Raw genomic sequence first — 18,669 nt, 5'->3', positions numbered from 1 at the left:
GATGTAGAGAAATTAATCACTATATTGAACAATTCTGGAACCCTATTTTGAATTGTAGGCCTACTGTCATGCATTTTGGGTTTGACAATCACTGGCTAAGGTTGCACATCAAAGTATCTTGAATCATGCATTCTTGCAAGGACGTGCTATTTACACATTTTTTCAATCATACCATTTTAGTAGTCAAGCAGCCAACACTTAGAATGAAGCACTTTGACTAGTTTAGATAAGATCATTAGATGACACATTTTTTCTGTTGCCCGACCCTGCAACAATATTGCCGTGACCAAATCATAGGCTTGTGCCACCAACTGAAAACGTTACAATGGAGCCCTGTGTGTGCTCTCACAAGGTATATAAAAACACGTGAATTGTAGGATCTATATGTTTTCACACTAGTCCCCAAATTGGAAATAATCATGTTACTAAATTAAATCATTAGTCTTCCTTATTCCACTGAACCAGGGAGGTATGTCAATGAAGTTGTTCACTTTTCATAGTAAGGAAAAGCCGCTGAACTATCCCGACAAGATGTTAAACCATATGAGTCATAAAGTAAATAAAACATTTTCCTTATTCCACTGAACCAGAGACGTATGTCAAGGAAGTTGTTCATATTTCATGGTAAGGGGAAACCCCTGAACTATCCCGACAAGAGTCATAAAGGAAATAAGACATTTCCTTAATCCATAAACCCTGAACTATCCCAACAAAGTACATTTTACACTGAGTTTACCAAACATTAAGGACACCTGCTCTCTCCATGACAGACTGACCAGGTGAAAGCTGTGCACAGACCTTTGATGGGGCAGGTGTTCAAAATTAAGAAACACCATAAAAAACGTAATTCCATTCATATTGTTCTACTGCAGCCCCCCAATTTAAAAAAATAAATAAAAATGTTTCTGCAAAAACACACTCTCCCCATCACACACTGTAGGTTAAGCAAGCTTGAACCCCACACACACCTTGAGGGGTTGAAAGCCAGGGTCAGCTATGGCACAGTGCAGGGCTTTGCTAAACGGCACAATAGCAGGAGATCATATCCCGGTTTTGGGAAACCTGAATAAGATGCCTGGATACTGACAGGATACTGTAGCATGTAAACATCTTATCCCGTTTACTGTTGTTTTTCGTGGTCTGCGCAGGCTGTTTCACATAGTATCTCATTTGAAGTTCAGATGGGAACAGTAATAAAGTTGTAACTGAAGTCTGCACACTGGCAGTAGCCTATTAGAATGTTAACTCCTGCAGAATGAACTGTTTCTCGCAGTAAAATTATAGACCAAATGTTACATTTTGTCTCATGAACAGGAGCGGAGAAATTATTTATTTAATTCATTGGTTTTCAAACTGGGATCTGCGGCCCACTACAGGTCCGGGGAGGTACTGCACGGTATCTGTGATTTAAAAAAAATTGGGGCGGGAAATCGTTCTTTGATTAATATCGCTAGCTGCAACATAATAACATTTTATCTACCATTTTTATGTTTCTGCGTCCAGTATGAAGGAAGTTAGAGGTAGTTTCACGAGTTAATGCTAACTAGCATTAGTGCAATGACTGGAAGTCTACAGAAACAGTTAGCATGCTAGCTGTTCCTGTTCATCCAACTATGAGGAAGTAGATAAATTATTTCATTCCCAAAATCGTTTTCTTTAATATAGAGGAAATTGCAGATTTTTCTTCTGTATAGAAGATTGTTTTGCGGGCCGTCTATGTGGTCATGTACGGGATCGAAAAACTGCTTCAGTGTCAACTTAAACAACCAAAACCAGACAGAAAGCATGCAAAAGATATTGAACTGTATACAGTGCATTCGGAAAGTATTCAGACCCCTTGACTTTTTCCACATTTTGTAACGTTAAAGCCTTATTCTAAAATGGATTTTTGTTTAAATCTCCCCCTCATCAACCTATACACAATACCCATAATGACAAAGCAAAAACATTTTTTATTTTATTTTGCAAATTTCTTAAAAATATTTTTTATTACATTTACATAAGTATTCAGACCCTTTACTCAGTACTTTGTTGAAGCACCTTTGGCAGTGATTACAGCCTCGCGTCTTCTTGGGTTTAACGCTACACGCTTGGCACACCTGTATTTGGGGAGTTTCTCCCATTCTTCTCTGCAGATCCTCTCAAGCTCTGTCGTGTTGGATGGGGAGCGTAGCTGCACAGCTATTTTCAGGTCACTCCAGAGATGTTCGATCGGGTCCAAGTCCGGGCTCTGGCTGGGCCACTCAAGGCAATTCAGAGACTTGTCCCGAAGCCACTCGTGTGTTGTCCTGTTGGAAGGTGAACCTTCGCCCCAGTCTGAGGTCCTGAGCGCTCTGGAGCAGGTTTTCATCAAGGAGCTCTCTGTACTTTGCTCCATTCATCTTTCCCTCGATCCTGACTAGTCACCTTGTCCCTGCCGCTGAAAAACATCCCCACAGCATGATGCTGCCACCACCATGCTTCACCGTATGGATGGTGCCAGGTTACCTCCAGAAGTGACGTTTGACATTCAGGCCAAAGAGTTCAATCTTGGTTTCATCCAAATCTATTAATTTAAAAATATTGATTACTTCTACTTGCCATTATCATTCACCTGATAAGACAAGATGCTACTTTTTTGTTAACATAGGATGGGGGTCCCTGAGTTTCCGGTTTGCCTAGGTGGGGTCCCTGGGCAAATTTGTTTTGAACCACTGAACAAGATTGTTGATGATGCAATGATAATTCTATTGATTTATGACATTCTGGTGAGCAAGGCTTTATTTAGTGTTCTAGATGAGCACCAGGTAATGACAGAAGAGATGCTGCATGTATCTAATCATAGACAAGTTTACTAACAGCCTACCTAATGTCAGAAATTAAAAAAATCGGGAAAAAATATTTCTGCAGTCTCTGGGCAATTTAGGAATATTCTGTTATTCGTGCATACAGGGATACTTGTGAGTATCCAGGACCTCTATACCAGGTGGTGTCAGAGGAAGGCCCAAACAATTGTCAAAGACCCCAACCACCAAAGTCATAGTGTGCTCTCTGCAACTGAACGGCAAGTGGTACCGATGCACCAAGTCTGGAACCTACAGGACCCTGAACATCTTCTACCCCTAAGCCATAAGACTGCTAAATAGTTAGTCCAGATAGTTAAATAGTTAACCAAATAGCTATCTGCATTGACCCTTTTGCACTAACTCTTGACTCATCACATACGCTGCTGCTACTGTTTATTATCTATTCTTATTTATCCCCAGGTATATGTACTGTACATATCTACTTCAATTACCTTGTACCCCTGCACAGTGAGTCGGTACTGGTACTCCGTGTATATAGCCAAGTTATCGTTACTCATTGTGTATTTATTCCTCATGTTATTATTTTTCTCTCTGCATTGTTGGGAAGGGCTGTAAGTAAGCATTTCACTGTTTCTCTACACCTGTTGTTTACAAAGCATGTGACAAATAAAATTTGATTTGATTTGAAAGGCCTTAAACGTCTTATCCTGATAAGACCTTAACCGGGATATGAGCCAACTTTGAATGTGTGTAAGCTGTAACGAACACAATGAGGGCGTCTGCTAAAAGACTAAACTATGACGAATCAGAAGTGAATGATTTTTGTTTCCTCATTTCTTCTCTGTTAATTCATGATTGAACAAACAAGACATATATAAACCATATAAAAGAGCCATGATGTCTGAGGTGCTGAGTACAGTGGAACTCTGATTTCTCACTGCTAATTTCCTGCATCATATCGGGGTAAGAAAGCTGAAATCTTATATGAGCTATATATTTATAAAGTTCTTTATTATTTGTCATGTACTAGATTGATCCCATGTTCCTTTCTCATTTGACTTTGCTGTTGAATGTTGAATATAACATGCAATAAGTGTTGACTAATTTTCATACTTGTAGTTACTATTTGTGGCTCTGAGTGTAATCCATGTAGCTTCATTAATATATATATTTTTTACTCTAAGGCTGCGTTTAGACAGGCAGCCCAATTCTGATATTTGTATCACTAAATGGTCTTTTGCTTAATCAGATCAGCTTTTTTGCTTATAATTGGTTGAACGATCAGAATTTGGCTGCCTGTGTAAATGCAGCCAATGACCCTCAAATTCAAATCTGGACCTCGAAGCCAGTTCCACTGCTTTTTATTTTTCATTGTTCCCCTCTAATCAGGAACTTATTTAGATGTAACAGAAAACCAGTAGCAGTCTGGCCCTTGTAGTGTAGGATTTGAATAACCCTGCTGTAATTGTGGTCCTAGGCAGACGGGTTGCCTTCCACATTAACAATGTTCCAGTGCTGTTGTTGTAGGTAAGGTAACAATCCCTTCGGATCATCCTGTGGCCTCATTCTGACACAATAGCTAAACAAAAGGATTGGTCATCAGTATAAATTACATATTGAATGTATCATATATTTATCATATTTCTGTCTTCTGAACTTGCTTTGTAGAGACAACAGTCTTATTTACAAAGCAGAGGTGTTCACTGGAGAAATGCTGTACGCCGGCACAATGAACAGTATCTATATACAACTCCGTGGCACAATGGATTCAAGCCATCGCATCTGCCTCCCAAAAAGTAGATTCATTGGGGGCCACCCCCGAGGGGCTGTGAGTAACCCATTGCTACAACTTTCCTTCCTTTGACCATCTGTCCATTTGGGTGACAAAATCTAAATCCATTCACATTATTTTCATTCTTATGACTAGCATACACTAAGCTAACATGTGGAATTGTTTAAGGACCCCTTAAGGTATCCCCAAAAATATTTGATGAAACATTGAGTTTGGCCTTACTGCTCTTAGCCCATAGAAAACATCATACATGGATGAACAGATTATCTAAAGAAAGTTTGTTCTGAAGTGTCTGTCCTATATCTGAGAGATATAAGAAAGATCAGGAAACTATTTATATATATGGTTTTTACATGTATTTAACCCCTTATTTTAGGTACTAAACTATCTTCATATATACTTACATTCATTTTTTGTAACTGAATCCACACTACCTTTAAGCTAGTCTTGTGACGCTTGCAGGCTTCCTAGAGCAAAACACATGTTTGTGATAGTCTCATCTTTCCATAGAGGGGTCATAATAGTTTGCAGGCCAAACCCTTCGGAAGCTACAGACGTTTTTGTGAGAAGACCGATTTTTGGGATGTCTCATGGTCTGACAAACACAGCTCTAGCTCTGCCATCTTTCACCCTAGATGCTGAAGGGTGACATCGGCGGATGTGATGAATTTAGACGCAGTCCATGTAAAAAATTCTCTCTAGCTTAAACTGATGGATTTTGATGGGGATTTTTGTTTATGCTAATTCGATTTCCGCAGGGGCGCAGACATAGACATGAGGAGGGTTTAAACTGGTTGGAACAAGGGGAGAGAGTACATCCCAAAAACTGTCAGCCAAGTTCTCCAAAAAGTTGTATTATGTGCAACCAGAGATTCTGGGTTCGAGCCCAGGCTTAGCCGCAGCCGGCCGTGACCGGGAGGCTCATGGGGCAACGCACAATTGGCCCAGCTTTGTCAGGGTTAGGGAGGGTTTGGCCGGCAGGGATATCCTTGTCTCATCGCGCACTAGCGACTCCTGTGGTGGGCCGGGCGCAGTGCAGGCTGACTAGGTCGCTAGGTGTACGGTGTTTCCTCCGACACATTGGTGCGGCTGGCTTCCGGGTTGGATGTGCGCTGTGTCAAGAAGCAGTGCAGCTTGGTTGGGTTGTGTTTCGGAGGACACATGGCTCTCGACCTTCGCCTCTCCAGAGTCCATACGGGAGTTGCAGCGATGAGACAAGACAGTAACTACTACCAATTGGATACCACGAAATTGGAGAGAAAAAGGGGTAAAAGAATAAAAAATAGTCATAAAAAAAATATGTTGTATTATATCCAGTGGCGATCCGTCATTCAGGGCATGTTTTGAGCCCCACTGGGCATGTTTTGAGCCCCAATTAAATAAATTATAGCTTTTTTTGAAGGGGGGGGTTCCTGTTTCGCATGTTATTTTGGCATTAATACGTGTCACCTATTAGTTAGCAAAAACAATGCAAAATAAAATACACAATTATTGAGGTAATAAAGCCTCCATACAAAAATGTTCTATTTTTTTGCCTTCTTGAGTAAGGCAGCTCCAAAATGCAGGTGTTTCAGCCTAGCTCAGTGCTTTCTGTAGTGGTGGGGCAGCCAGCGGAAAATACAGAGCATAGGGGTTGTTAATATTCTCTAGTTGCGCCGTGAGTGGCTCAGTGTTCTGTCATTCATGGGGACACTACGCCACTGTCAAATCTAAGGGTAGAGCAAAAAAATTCAAGCCTATTGGGTGCTGCCATAGAGTTACATTAAAAGTGCCTATCCAAGAAGGCTCAAGGTCATTGGCCACAGATAAAATTACATCAAATCACGTTATCTACAATAGCTTTGATTGGACTGATCATGTCAACATCATACTTTCAAAATCTTAGCAAGCAGTTATGAATCAAGTTGACAATCTACTGGCAAATCCTTTTTAATCCTTGTCATATGAAGAGAAATAATGAAGAGAAATTGATGAAACGCATCGGTGCTCATCGGCCATTGGACATAAACATTACACATCAAGTTGGAAATGACAAATTCAACAATGTGTGGTTTGGAAGGAATCAGTGGCTAACTGCAAGCATTACAAAGCAGTTGCTAGCCTGCTATTCGGTGGAGTTGGTGTGTGGTCCCAAATCTCGGTTTTTGTTTTAGTTTTTCCAAGCTTAAAATGATAAACATTCAACATTGGCGATGCTGTCAATGCAGCATGATTTCTGCCGTGCTCAAAACAACTTTCAACTCCGAACTGGGAAATCTGACTTCATTGAGTTCAAAACAACTGGGAACTCAGGAAAAAACTAGCTCCGACTGGGAAAATACATTTTTGAATGGTCATCCAAGTCGGGAACTCGGGTCTCTTTCTAGAGCTACGACCTGAAGATCACTGAGGTCATCATGATTCAACCTTGTTTTTTTTTCCAGAGTTCCCAGTTGTCTTGAAAGCAAAACAGGTGCAAGGTTCACCTTACAGTAACTCATTGTCCTTTCTTTATTCAGATAACAGAGTTTCGATTCCTGCTTTCAATACACACAAGCACACAGACATAGATTTAGGGGTCAGTCACAATGGCAGGAGATTGCATACAGGATACTGATGACACTGATAAGTTCCACTGACCAGTAGTAAATTGTGTAACTGTAAATTGGAGCTGTTTTTTTTTAGAAGTAGAGTATTTCTTTCTGCAACTTGATGATGATGATAATATACATTTGAACTAGAACTTGACGTGTATAAGATGTAATGAACATGATGAATATGATGACCACTCATTACAAATATACTGTTATGACAAATATACTGTTATGACTACCTGCTTTCCAGCAGTGCTGGGGACGCTACTCTGAAAATATAGTTTACCAAGCTACCAATTACTTGACACTGGAATAAATCCTATGACAGTGCCATGTTGAAAGTCTCTGAGCTCTTCAGTAAGGTCATTCTACTGCCAATGTTTGTCTATGGAGATTGCATGGCTGTTTGCACGATTTTATACACCTGTCAGCAAAGGGTGTGACTGAAATAGCCGAATCCACTAATTTGAAGGGGTGTCAACATAGTGTTGTGTATATATAGTGTAGTTGGTTTAACTTGTTACTTTGAAAATGTAGTTCACTACATCAAAACTACCTGGTGATTAATAAGAGACCCTGTTATTTTTGAACATTCAAAAGAGACGCAGAACTTTAGTCTTTAGAGCTAAACATTTTATCTACCAGGCCAGGTGTATTAAACTATTTTCTATTCTTCCTGATAATTAATAGCACCCATCTTGTGTCCCAGGTCTAAACCAGTCCCCAATTTTAAATGGGAACAGTGAAAAAATGCAGTCGAAGTGTGTTTAACTGGCTTCGAGGTCCAGAATTGAGTTTGAATGTACTAGGCCAATAACTCCATGCTCTCATTTTCAAAGTGGTCCTGTCAACTTCATTGTCGGAACAGAATCTTTCATTCACATGACACATGAATTCCCTTTTATTTTCTTTGTTGAGAAAAATGTATTGAGTCGTTCCAGTAGTTGGCTACACATCTACATGGCAAAAAAGTAATTAACTACTGCAAACACTACAAAGATTTGAATTTAGTTAAACTAGGTATGTAATTTTGTTGAACAACAGGTATGTATGATGTAAACATACCTGTGTACAGGGTTGGGTAGTAACTGATTACATAATTGAATTATAAAAATGAAGTAACTAATCTGCCCGGATTACTTACAAAATGTAACCAGGATTAGTTACATTCTTAAAAACAGCTGATTACTTGATCTAATAACATTTTGGATTACCTGATCTAATATTAATAGGAACATTTGATAACACTTTCGCACACCCTCAAGACTTCTCACATGCTCTCGACTCAGAAAGATTCTATTGTCCTATTGATCGCTCATCAAGGGTGGATTGCTTCTTTAGTATTCCAATTGATTGAATGAATAGATAAGGCTGCCAAACCTTTTACACCTGGCCCGCTGGTTAATCAGACTGTCGTCTGGACTCCATAGAGTTTCTACTTGCTGTTTTGTTGCATATTTACAGTGCACTTTAACTCTCTCTGACAAGCGGGATAGAACATGCTTAGTGATTGTTTAACATTTTAAACTGTGAATGCGTGCAAAACACTGTTTTGAACACTGTTAATGTTGAACAAAAATAGGGTCCCAAGCTTTCTGTATTATCTTATGTGATATTAGTGCCCAAAACGATGTAGAGAAATTAATCACTATATTGAACAATTCTGGAACCCTATTTTGAATTGTAGGCCTACTGTCATGCATTTTGGGTTTGACAATCACTGGCTAAGGTTGCACATCAAAGTATCTTGAATCATGCATTCTTGCAAGGACGTGCTATTTACACATTTTTTCAATCATACCATTTTAGTAGTCAAGCAGCCAACACTTAGAATGAAGCACTTTGACTAGTTTAGATAAGATCATTAGATGACACATTTTTTCTGTTGCCCGACCCTGCAACAATATTGCCGTGACCAAATCATAGGCTTGTGCCACCAACTGAAAACGTTACAATGGAGCCCTGTGTGTGCTCTCACAAAGAATATAAAAACACGTGAATTGTAGGATCTATATGTTTTCACACTAGTCCCCAAATTGGAAATAATCATGTTACTAAATTAAATCATTAGTCTTCCTTATTCCACTGAACCAGGGAGGTATGTCAATGAAGTTGTTCACTTTTCATAGTAAGGAAAAGCCGCTGAACTATCCCGACAAGATGTTAAACCATATGAGTCATAAAGTAAATAAAACATTTTCCTTATTCCACTGAACCAGAGACGTATGTCAAGGAAGTTGTTCATATTTCATGGTAAGGGGAAACCCCTGAACTATCCCGACAAGAGTCATAAAGGAAATAAGACATTTCCTTAATCCATAAACCCTGAACTATCCCAACAAAGTACATTTTACACTGAGTTTACCAAACATTAAGGACACCTGCTCTCTCCATGACAGACTGACCAGGTGAAAGCTGTGCACAGACCTTTGATGGGGCAGGTGTTCAAAATTAAGAAACACCATAAAAAACGTAATTCCATTCATATTGTTCTACTGCAGCCCCCCAATTTAAAAAAATAAATAAAAATGTTTCTGCAAAAACACACTCTCCCCATCACACACTGTAGGTTAAGCAAGCTTGAACCCCACACACACCTTGAGGGGTTGAAAGCCAGGGTCAGCTATGGCACAGTGCAGGGCTTTGCTAAACGGCACAATAGCAGGAGATCATATCCCGGTTTTGGGAAACCTGAATAAGATGCCTGGATACTGACAGGATACTGTAGCATGTAAACATCTTATCCCGTTTACTGTTGTTTTTCGTGGTCTGCGCAGGCTGTTTCACATAGTATCTCATTTGAAGTTCAGATGGGAACAGTAATAAAGTTGTAACTGAAGTCTGCACACTGGCAGTAGCCTATTAGAATGTTAACTCCTGCAGAATGAACTGTTTCTCGCAGTAAAATTATAGACCAAATGTTACATTTTGTCTCATGAACAGGAGCGGAGAAATTATTTATTTAATTCATTGGTTTTCAAACTGGGATCTGCGGCCCACTACAGGTCCGGGGAGGTACTGCACGGTATCTGTGATTTAAAAAAAATTGGGGCGGGAAATCGTTCTTTGATTAATATCGCTAGCTGCAACATAATAACATTTTATCTACCATTTTTATGTTTCTGCGTCCAGTATGAAGGAAGTTAGAGGTAGTTTCACGAGTTAATGCTAACTAGCATTAGTGCAATGACTGGAAGTCTACAGAAACAGTTAGCATGCTAGCTGTTCCTGTTCATCCAACTATGAGGAAGTAGATAAATTATTTCATTCCCAAAATCGTTTTCTTTAATATAGAGGAAATTGCAGATTTTTCTTCTGTATAGAAGATTGTTTTGCGGGCCGTCTATGTGGTCATGTACGGGATCGAAAAACTGCTTCAGTGTCAACTTAAACAACCAAAACCAGACAGAAAGCATGCAAAAGATATTGAACTGTATACAGTGCATTCGGAAAGTATTCAGACCCCTTGACTTTTTCCACATTTTGTAACGTTAAAGCCTTATTCTAAAATGGATTTTTGTTTAAATCTCCCCCTCATCAACCTATACACAATACCCATAATGACAAAGCAAAAACATTTTTTATTTTATTTTGCAAATTTCTTAAAAATATTTTTTATTACATTTACATAAGTATTCAGACCCTTTACTCAGTACTTTGTTGAAGCACCTTTGGCAGTGATTACAGCCTCGCGTCTTCTTGGGTTTAACGCTACACGCTTGGCACACCTGTATTTGGGGAGTTTCTCCCATTCTTCTCTGCAGATCCTCTCAAGCTCTGTCGTGTTGGATGGGGAGCGTAGCTGCACAGCTATTTTCAGGTCACTCCAGAGATGTTCGATCGGGTCCAAGTCCGGGCTCTGGCTGGGCCACTCAAGGCAATTCAGAGACTTGTCCCGAAGCCACTCGTGTGTTGTCCTGTTGGAAGGTGAACCTTCGCCCCAGTCTGAGGTCCTGAGCGCTCTGGAGCAGGTTTTCATCAAGGAGCTCTCTGTACTTTGCTCCATTCATCTTTCCCTCGATCCTGACTAGTCACCTTGTCCCTGCCGCTGAAAAACATCCCCACAGCATGATGCTGCCACCACCATGCTTCACCGTATGGATGGTGCCAGGTTACCTCCAGAAGTGACGTTTGACATTCAGGCCAAAGAGTTCAATCTTGGTTTCATCCAAATCTATTAATTTAAAAATATTGATTACTTCTACTTGCCATTATCATTCACCTGATAAGACAAGATGCTACTTTTTTTGTTAACATAGGATGGGGGTCCCTGAGTTTCCGGTTTGCCTAGGTGGGGTCCCTGGGCAAATTTGTTTTGAACCACTGAACAAGATTGTTGATGATGCAATGATAATTCTATTGATTTATGACATTCTGGTGAGCAAGGCTTTATTTAGTGTTCTAGATGAGCACCAGGTAATGACAGAAGAGATGCTGCATGTATCTAATCATAGACAAGTTTACTAACAGCCTACCTAATGTCAGAAATTCGGGACAAGTCTCTGAATTGCCTTGAGTGGCCCAGCCAGCTTGTGAGCAGTCTGGAGACCTTGACTTGGACCCATCGAACATCTCTGCATTTATGACATTCTGGGGAGCAAGGCTTTATTTAGTGTTCTAGATGAGCACCAGGTAATGACAGAAGAGATGCTGCATGTATCTAATCATAGACAAGTTTACTAACAGCCTACCTAATGTCAGAAATTAAAAAATCGGGAAAAAATATTTCTGCAGTCTCTGGGCAATTTAGGAATATTTTGTTATTCGTGCATACAGGGATACTTGTGAGTATCCAGGACCTCTATACCAGGTGGTGTCAGAGGAAGGCCCAAACAATTGTCAAAGACCCCAACCACCAAAGTCATAGTGTGCTCTCTGCAACTGAACGGCAAGTGGTACCGATGCACCAAGTCTGGAACCTACAGGACCCTGAACATCTTCTACCCCTAAGCCATAAGACTGCTAAATAGTTAGTCCAGATAGTTAAATAGTTAACCAAATAGCTATCTGCATTGACCCTTTTGCACTAACTCTTGACTCATCACATACGCTGCTGCTACTGTTTATTATCTATTCTTATTTATCCCCAGGTATATGTACTGTACATATCTACTTCAATTACCTTGTACCCCTGCACAGTGAGTCGGTACTGGTACTCCGTGTATATAGCCAAGTTATCGTTACTCATTGTGTATTTATTCCTCATGTTATTATTTTTCTCTCTGCATTGTTGGGAAGGGCTGTAAGTAAGCATTTCACTGTTTCTCTACACCTGTTGTTTACAAAGCATGTGACAAATAAAATTTGATTTGATTTGAAAGGCCTTAAACGTCTTATCCTGATAAGACCTTAACCGGGATATGAGCCAACTTTGAATGTGTGTAAGCTGTAACGAACACAATGAGGGCGTCTGCTAAAAGACTAAACTATGACGAATCAGAAGTGAATGATTTTTGTTTCCTCATTTCTTCTCTGTTAATTCATGATTGAACAAACAAGACATATATAAACCATATAAAAGAGCCATGATGTCTGAGGTGCTGAGTACAGTGGAACTCTGATTTCTCACTGCTAATTTCCTGCATCATATCGGGGTAAGAAAGCTGAAATCTTATATGAGCTATATATTTATAAAGTTCTTTATTATTTGTCATGTACTAGATTGATCCCATGTTCCTTTCTCATTTGACTTTGCTGTTGAATGTTGAATATAACATGCAATAAGTGTTGACTAATTTTCATACTTGTAGTTACTATTTGTGGCTCTGAGTGTAATCCATGTAGCTTCATAAATATATATATTTTTTACTCTAAGGCTGCGTTTAGACAGGCAGCCCAATTCTGATATTTGTATCACTAAATGGTCTTTTGCTTAATCAGATCAGCTTTTTTGCTTATAATTGGTTGAACGATCAGAATTTGGCTGCCTGTGTAAATGCAGCCAATGACCCTCAAATTCAAATCTGGACCTCGAAGCCAGTTCCACTGCTTCTTATTTTTCATTGTTCCCCTCTAATCAGGAACTTATTTAGATTTAACAGAAAACCAGTAGCAGTCTGGCCCTTGTAGTGTAGGATTTGAATAACCCTGCTGTAATTGTGGTCCTAGGCAGACGGGTTGCCTTCCACATTAACAATGTTCCAGTGCTGTTGTTGTAGGTAAGGTAACAATCCCTTCGGATCATCCTGTGGCCTCATTCTGACAGAATAGCTAAACAAAAGGATTGGTCATCAGTATAAATTACATATTGAATGTATCATATATTTATCATATTTCTGTCTTCTGAACTTGCTTTGTAGAGACAACAGTCTTATTTACAAAGCAGAGGTGTTCACTGGAGAAATGCTGTACGCCGGCACAATGAACAGTATCTATATACAACTCCGTGGCACAATGGATTCAAGCCATCGCATCTGCCTCCCAAAAAGTAGATTCATTGGGGGCCACCCCCGAGGGGCTGTGAGTAACCCATTGCTACAACTTTCCTTCCTTTGACCATCTGTCCATTTGGGTGACAAAATCTAAATCCATTCACATTATTTTCATTCTTATGACTAGCATACACTAAGCTAACATGTGGAATTGTTTAAGGACCCCTTAAGGTATCCCCAAAAATATTTGATGAAACATTGAGTTTGGCCTTACTGCTCTTAGCCCATAGAAAACATCATACATGGATGAACAGATTATCTAAAGAAAGTTTGTTCTGAAGTGTCTGTCCTATATCTGAGAGATATAAGAAAGATCAGGAAACTATTTATATATATATGGTTTTTACATGTATTTAACCCCTTATTTTAGGTACTAAACTATCTTCATATATACTTACATTCATTTTTTGTAACTGAATCCACACTACCTTTAAGCTAGTCTTGTGACGCTTGCAGGCTTCCTAGAGCAAAACACATGTTTGTGATAGTCTCATCTTTCCATAGAGGGGTCATAATAGTTTGCAGGCCAAACCCTTCGGAAGCTACAGACGTTTTTGTGAGAAGACCGATTTTTGGGATGTCTCATGGTCTGACAAACACAGCTCTAGCTCTGCCATCTTTCACCCTAGATGCTGAAGGGTGACATCGGCGGATGTGATGAATTTAGACGCAGTCCATGTAAAAAATTCTCTCTAGCTTAAACTGATGGATTTTGATGGGGATTTTTGTTTATGCTAATTCGATTTCCGCAGGGGCGCAGACATAGACATGAGGAGGGTTTAAACTGGTTGGAACAAGGGGAGAGAGTACATCCCAAAAACTGTCAGCCAAGTTCTCCAAAAAGTTGTATTATGTGCAACCAGAGATTCTGGGTTCGAGCCCAGGCTTAGCCGCAGCCGGCCGTGACCGGGAGGCTCATGGGGCAACGCACAATTGGCCCAGCTTTGTCAGGGTTAGGGAGGGTTTGGCCGGCAGGGATATCCTTGTCTCATCGCGCACTAGCGACTCCTGTGGTGGGCCGGGCGCAGTGCAGGCTGACTAGGTCGCTAGGTGTACGGTGTTTCCTCCGACACATTGGTGCGGCTGGCTTCCGGGTTGGATGTGCGCTGTGTCAAGAAGCAGTGCAGCTTGGTTGGGTTGTGTTTCGGAGGACACATGGCTCTCGACCTTCGCCTCTCCAGAGTCCATACGGGAGTTGCAGCGATGAGACAAGACAGTAACTACTACCAATTGGATACCACGAAATTGGAGAGAAAAAGGGGTAAAAGAATAAAAAATAGTCATAAAAAAAATATGTTGTATTATATCCAGTGGCGATCCGTCATTCAGGGCATGTTTTGAGCCCCACTGGGCATGTTTTGAGCCCCAATGAAATAAATTATAGCTTTTTTTGAAGGGGGGGGGTTCCTGTTTCGCATGTTATTTTGGCATTAATACGTATCACCTATTAGTTAGCAAAAACAATGCAAAATAAAATACACAATTATTGAGGTAATAAAGCCTCCATACAAAAATGTTCTATTTTTTGCCTTCTTGAGTAAGGCAGCTCCAAAATGCAGGTGTTTCAGCCTAGCTCAGTGCTTTCTGTAGTGGTGGGGCAGCCAGCGGAAAATACAGAGCATAGGGGTTGTTAATATTCTCTAGTTGCGCCGTGAGTGGCTCAGTGTTCTGTCATTCATGGGGACACTACGCCACTGTCAAATCTAAGGGTAGAGCAAAAAAATTCAAGCCTATTGGGTGCTGCCATAGAGTTACATTAAAAGTGCCTATCCAAGAAGGCCTCAAGGTCATTGGCCACAGATAAAATTACATCAAATCACGTTATCTACAATAGCTTTGATTGGACTGATCATGTCAACATCATACTTTCAAAATCTTAGCAAGCAGTTATGAATCAAGTTGACAATCTACTGGCAAATCCTTTTTAATCCTTGTCATATGAAGAGAAATAATGAAGAGAAATTGATGAAACGCATCGGTGCTCATCGGCCATTGGACATAAACATTACACATCAAGTTGGAAATGACAAATTCAACAATGTGTGGTTTGGAAGGAATCAGTGGCTAACTGCAAGCATTACAAAGCAGTTGCTAGCCTGCTATTAGGTGGAGTTGGTGTGTGGTCCCAAATCTCGGTTTTTGTTTTAGTTTTTCCAAGCTTAAAATGATAAACATTCAACATTGGCGATGCTGTCAACGCAGCATGATTTCTGCCGTGCTCAAAACAACTTTGAACTCCGAACTGGGAAATCTGACTTCATTGAGTTCAAAACAACTGGGAACTCAGGAAAAAACTAGCTCCGACTGGGAAAATACATTTTTGAATGGTCATCCAAGTCGGGAACTCGGGTCTCTTTCTAGAGCTACGACCTGAAGATCACTGAGGTCATCATGATTCAACCTTGTTTTTTTTCCAGAGTTCCCAGTTGTCTTGAAAGCAAAACAGGTGCAAGGTTCACCTTACAGTAACTCATTGTCCTTTCTTTATTCAGATAACAGAGTTTCGATTCCTGCTTTCAATACACACAAGCACACAGACATAGATTTAGGGGTCAGTCACAATGGCAGGAGATTGCATACAGGATACTGATGACACTGATAAGTTCCACTGACCAGTAGTAAATTGTGTAACTGTAAATTGGAGCTGTTTTTTTTTAGAAGTAGAGTATTTCTTTCTGCAACTTGATGATGATGATAATATACATTTGAACTAGAACTTGACGTGTATAAGATGTAATGAACATGATGAATATGATGACCACTCATTACAAATATACTGTTATGACAAATATACTGTTATGACTACCTGCTTTCCAGCAGTGCTGGGGACGCTACTCTGAAAATATAGTTTACCAAGCTACCAATTACTTGACACTGGAATAAATCCTATGACAGTGCCATGTTGAAAGTCTCTGAGCTCTTCAGTAAGGTCATTCTACTGCCAATGTTTGTCTATGGAGATTGCATGGCTGTTTGCACGATTTTATACACCTGTCAGCAAAGGGTGTGACTGAAATAGCCGAATCCACTAATTTGAAGGGGTGTCAACATAGTGTTGTGTATATATAGTGTAGTTGGTTTAACTTGTTACTTTGAAAATGTAGTTCACTACATCAAAACTACCTGGTGATTAATAAGAGACCCTGTTATTTTTGAACATTCAAAAGAGACGCAGAACTTTAGTCTTTAGAGCTAAACATTTTATCTACCAGGCCAGGTGTATTAAACTATTTTCTATTCTTCCTGATAATTAATAGCACCCATCTTGTGTCCCAGGTCTAAACCAGTCCCCAATTTTAAATGGGAACAGTGAAAAAATGCAGTCGAAGTGTGTTTAACTGGCTTCGAGGTCCAGAATTGAGTTTGAATGTACTAGGCCAATAACTCCATGCTCTCATTTTCAAAGTGGTCCTGTCAACTTCATTGTCGGAACAGAATCTTTCATTCACATGACACATGAATTCCCTTTTATTTTCTTTGTTGAGAAAAATGTATTGAGTCGTTCCAGTAGTTGGCTACACATCTACATGGCAAAAAAGTAATTAACTACTGCAAACACTACAAAGATTTGAATTTAGTTAAACTAGGTATGTAATTTTGTTGAACAACAGGTATGTATGATGTAAACATACCTGTGTACAGGGTTGGGTAGTAACTGATTACATAATTGAATTATAAAAATGAAGTAACTAATCTGCCCGGATTACTTACAAAATGTAACCAGGATTAGTTACATTCTTAAAAACAGCTGATTACTTGATCTAATAACATTTTGGATTACCTGATCTAATATTAATAGGAACATTTGATAACACTTTCGCACACCCTCAAGACTTCTCACATGCTCTCGACTCAGAAAGATTCTATTGTCCTATTGATCGCTCATCAAGGGTGGATTGCTTCTTTAGTATTCCAATTGATTGAATGAATAGATAAGGCTGCCAAACCTTTTACACCTGGCCCGCTGGTTAATCAGACTGTCGTCTGGACTCCATAGAGTTTCTACTTGCTGTTTTGTTGCATATTTACAGTGCACTTTAACTCTCTCTGACAAGCGGGATAGAACATGCTTAGTGATTGTTTAACATTTTAAACTGTGAATGCGTGCAAAACACTGTTTTGAACACTGTTAATGTTGAACAAAAATAGGGTCCCAAGCTTTCTGTATTATCTTATGTGATATTAGTGCCCAAAACGATGTAGAGAAATTAATCACTATATTGAACAATTCTGGAACCCTATTTTGAATTGTAGGCCTACTGTCATGCATTTTGGGTTTGACAATCACTGGCTAAGGTTGCACATCAAAGTATCTTGAATCATGCATTCTTGCAAGGACGTGCTATTTACACATTTTTTCAATCATACCATTTTAGTAGTCAAGCAGCCAACACTTAGAATGAAGCACTTTGACTAGTTTAGATAAGATCATTAGATGACACATTTTTTCTGTTGCCCGACCCTGCAACAATATTGCCGTGACCAAATCATAGGCTTGTGCCACCAACTGAAAACGTTACAATGGAGCCCTGTGTGTGCTCTCACAAGGTATATAAAAACACGTGAATTGTAGGATCTATATGTTTTCACACTAGTCCCCAAATTGGAAATAATCATGTTACTAAATTAAATCATTAGTCTTCCTTATTCCACTGAACCAGGGAGGTATGTCAATGAAGTTGTTCACTTTTCATAGTAAGGAAAAGCCGCTGAACTATCCCGACAAGATGTTAAACCATATGAGTCATAAAGTAAATAAAACATTTTCCTTATTCCACTGAACCAGAGACGTATGTCAAGGAAGTTGTTCATATTTCATGGTAAGGGGAAACCCCTGAACTATCCCGACAAGAGTCATAAAGGAAATAAGACATTTCCTTAATCCATAAACCCTGAACTATCCCAACAAAGTACATTTTACACTGAGTTTACCAAACATTAAGGACACCTGCTCTCTCCATGACAGACTGACCAGGTGAAAGCTGTGCACAGACCTTTGATGGGGCAGGTGTTCAAAATTAAGAAACACCATAAAAAACGTAATTCCATTCATATTGTTCTACTGCAGCCCCCCAATTAAAAAAAAT

At 39.7% G+C, this 18,669-nt stretch overlaps 2 long non-coding RNA genes across 2 annotated transcripts; both read left to right on the top strand.

Annotated features, from left to right (window-relative positions):
• Positions 1 to 3,269: 3,269 nt before the first annotated feature.
• Positions 3,270 to 4,848, top strand: LOC123742567 (uncharacterized). The gene is made up of 3 exons (XR_006769725.1): positions 3,270 to 3,749; positions 4,264 to 4,313; positions 4,455 to 4,848. It is a non-coding gene; the product is annotated as an uncharacterized lncRNA (long non-coding RNA).
• A 7,417-nt stretch (positions 4,849 to 12,265) lies between these two features.
• On the top strand, positions 12,266 to 13,803 carry LOC123742416 (uncharacterized). The gene is made up of 3 exons (XR_006769548.1): positions 12,266 to 12,745; positions 13,260 to 13,309; positions 13,451 to 13,803. It is a non-coding gene; the product is annotated as an uncharacterized lncRNA (long non-coding RNA).
• The last annotated feature ends 4,866 nt before the right edge of the window (positions 13,804 to 18,669 follow it).

The sequence above is a fragment of the Salmo salar genome, chromosome ssa04 (genome assembly GCF_905237065.1).
Source record: "Salmo salar chromosome ssa04, Ssal_v3.1, whole genome shotgun sequence".
In the NCBI taxonomy this organism is placed as follows: domain Eukaryota; kingdom Metazoa; phylum Chordata; class Actinopteri; order Salmoniformes; family Salmonidae; genus Salmo; species Salmo salar.
This window is presented reverse-complemented; position numbering and strand designations above follow the sequence as displayed.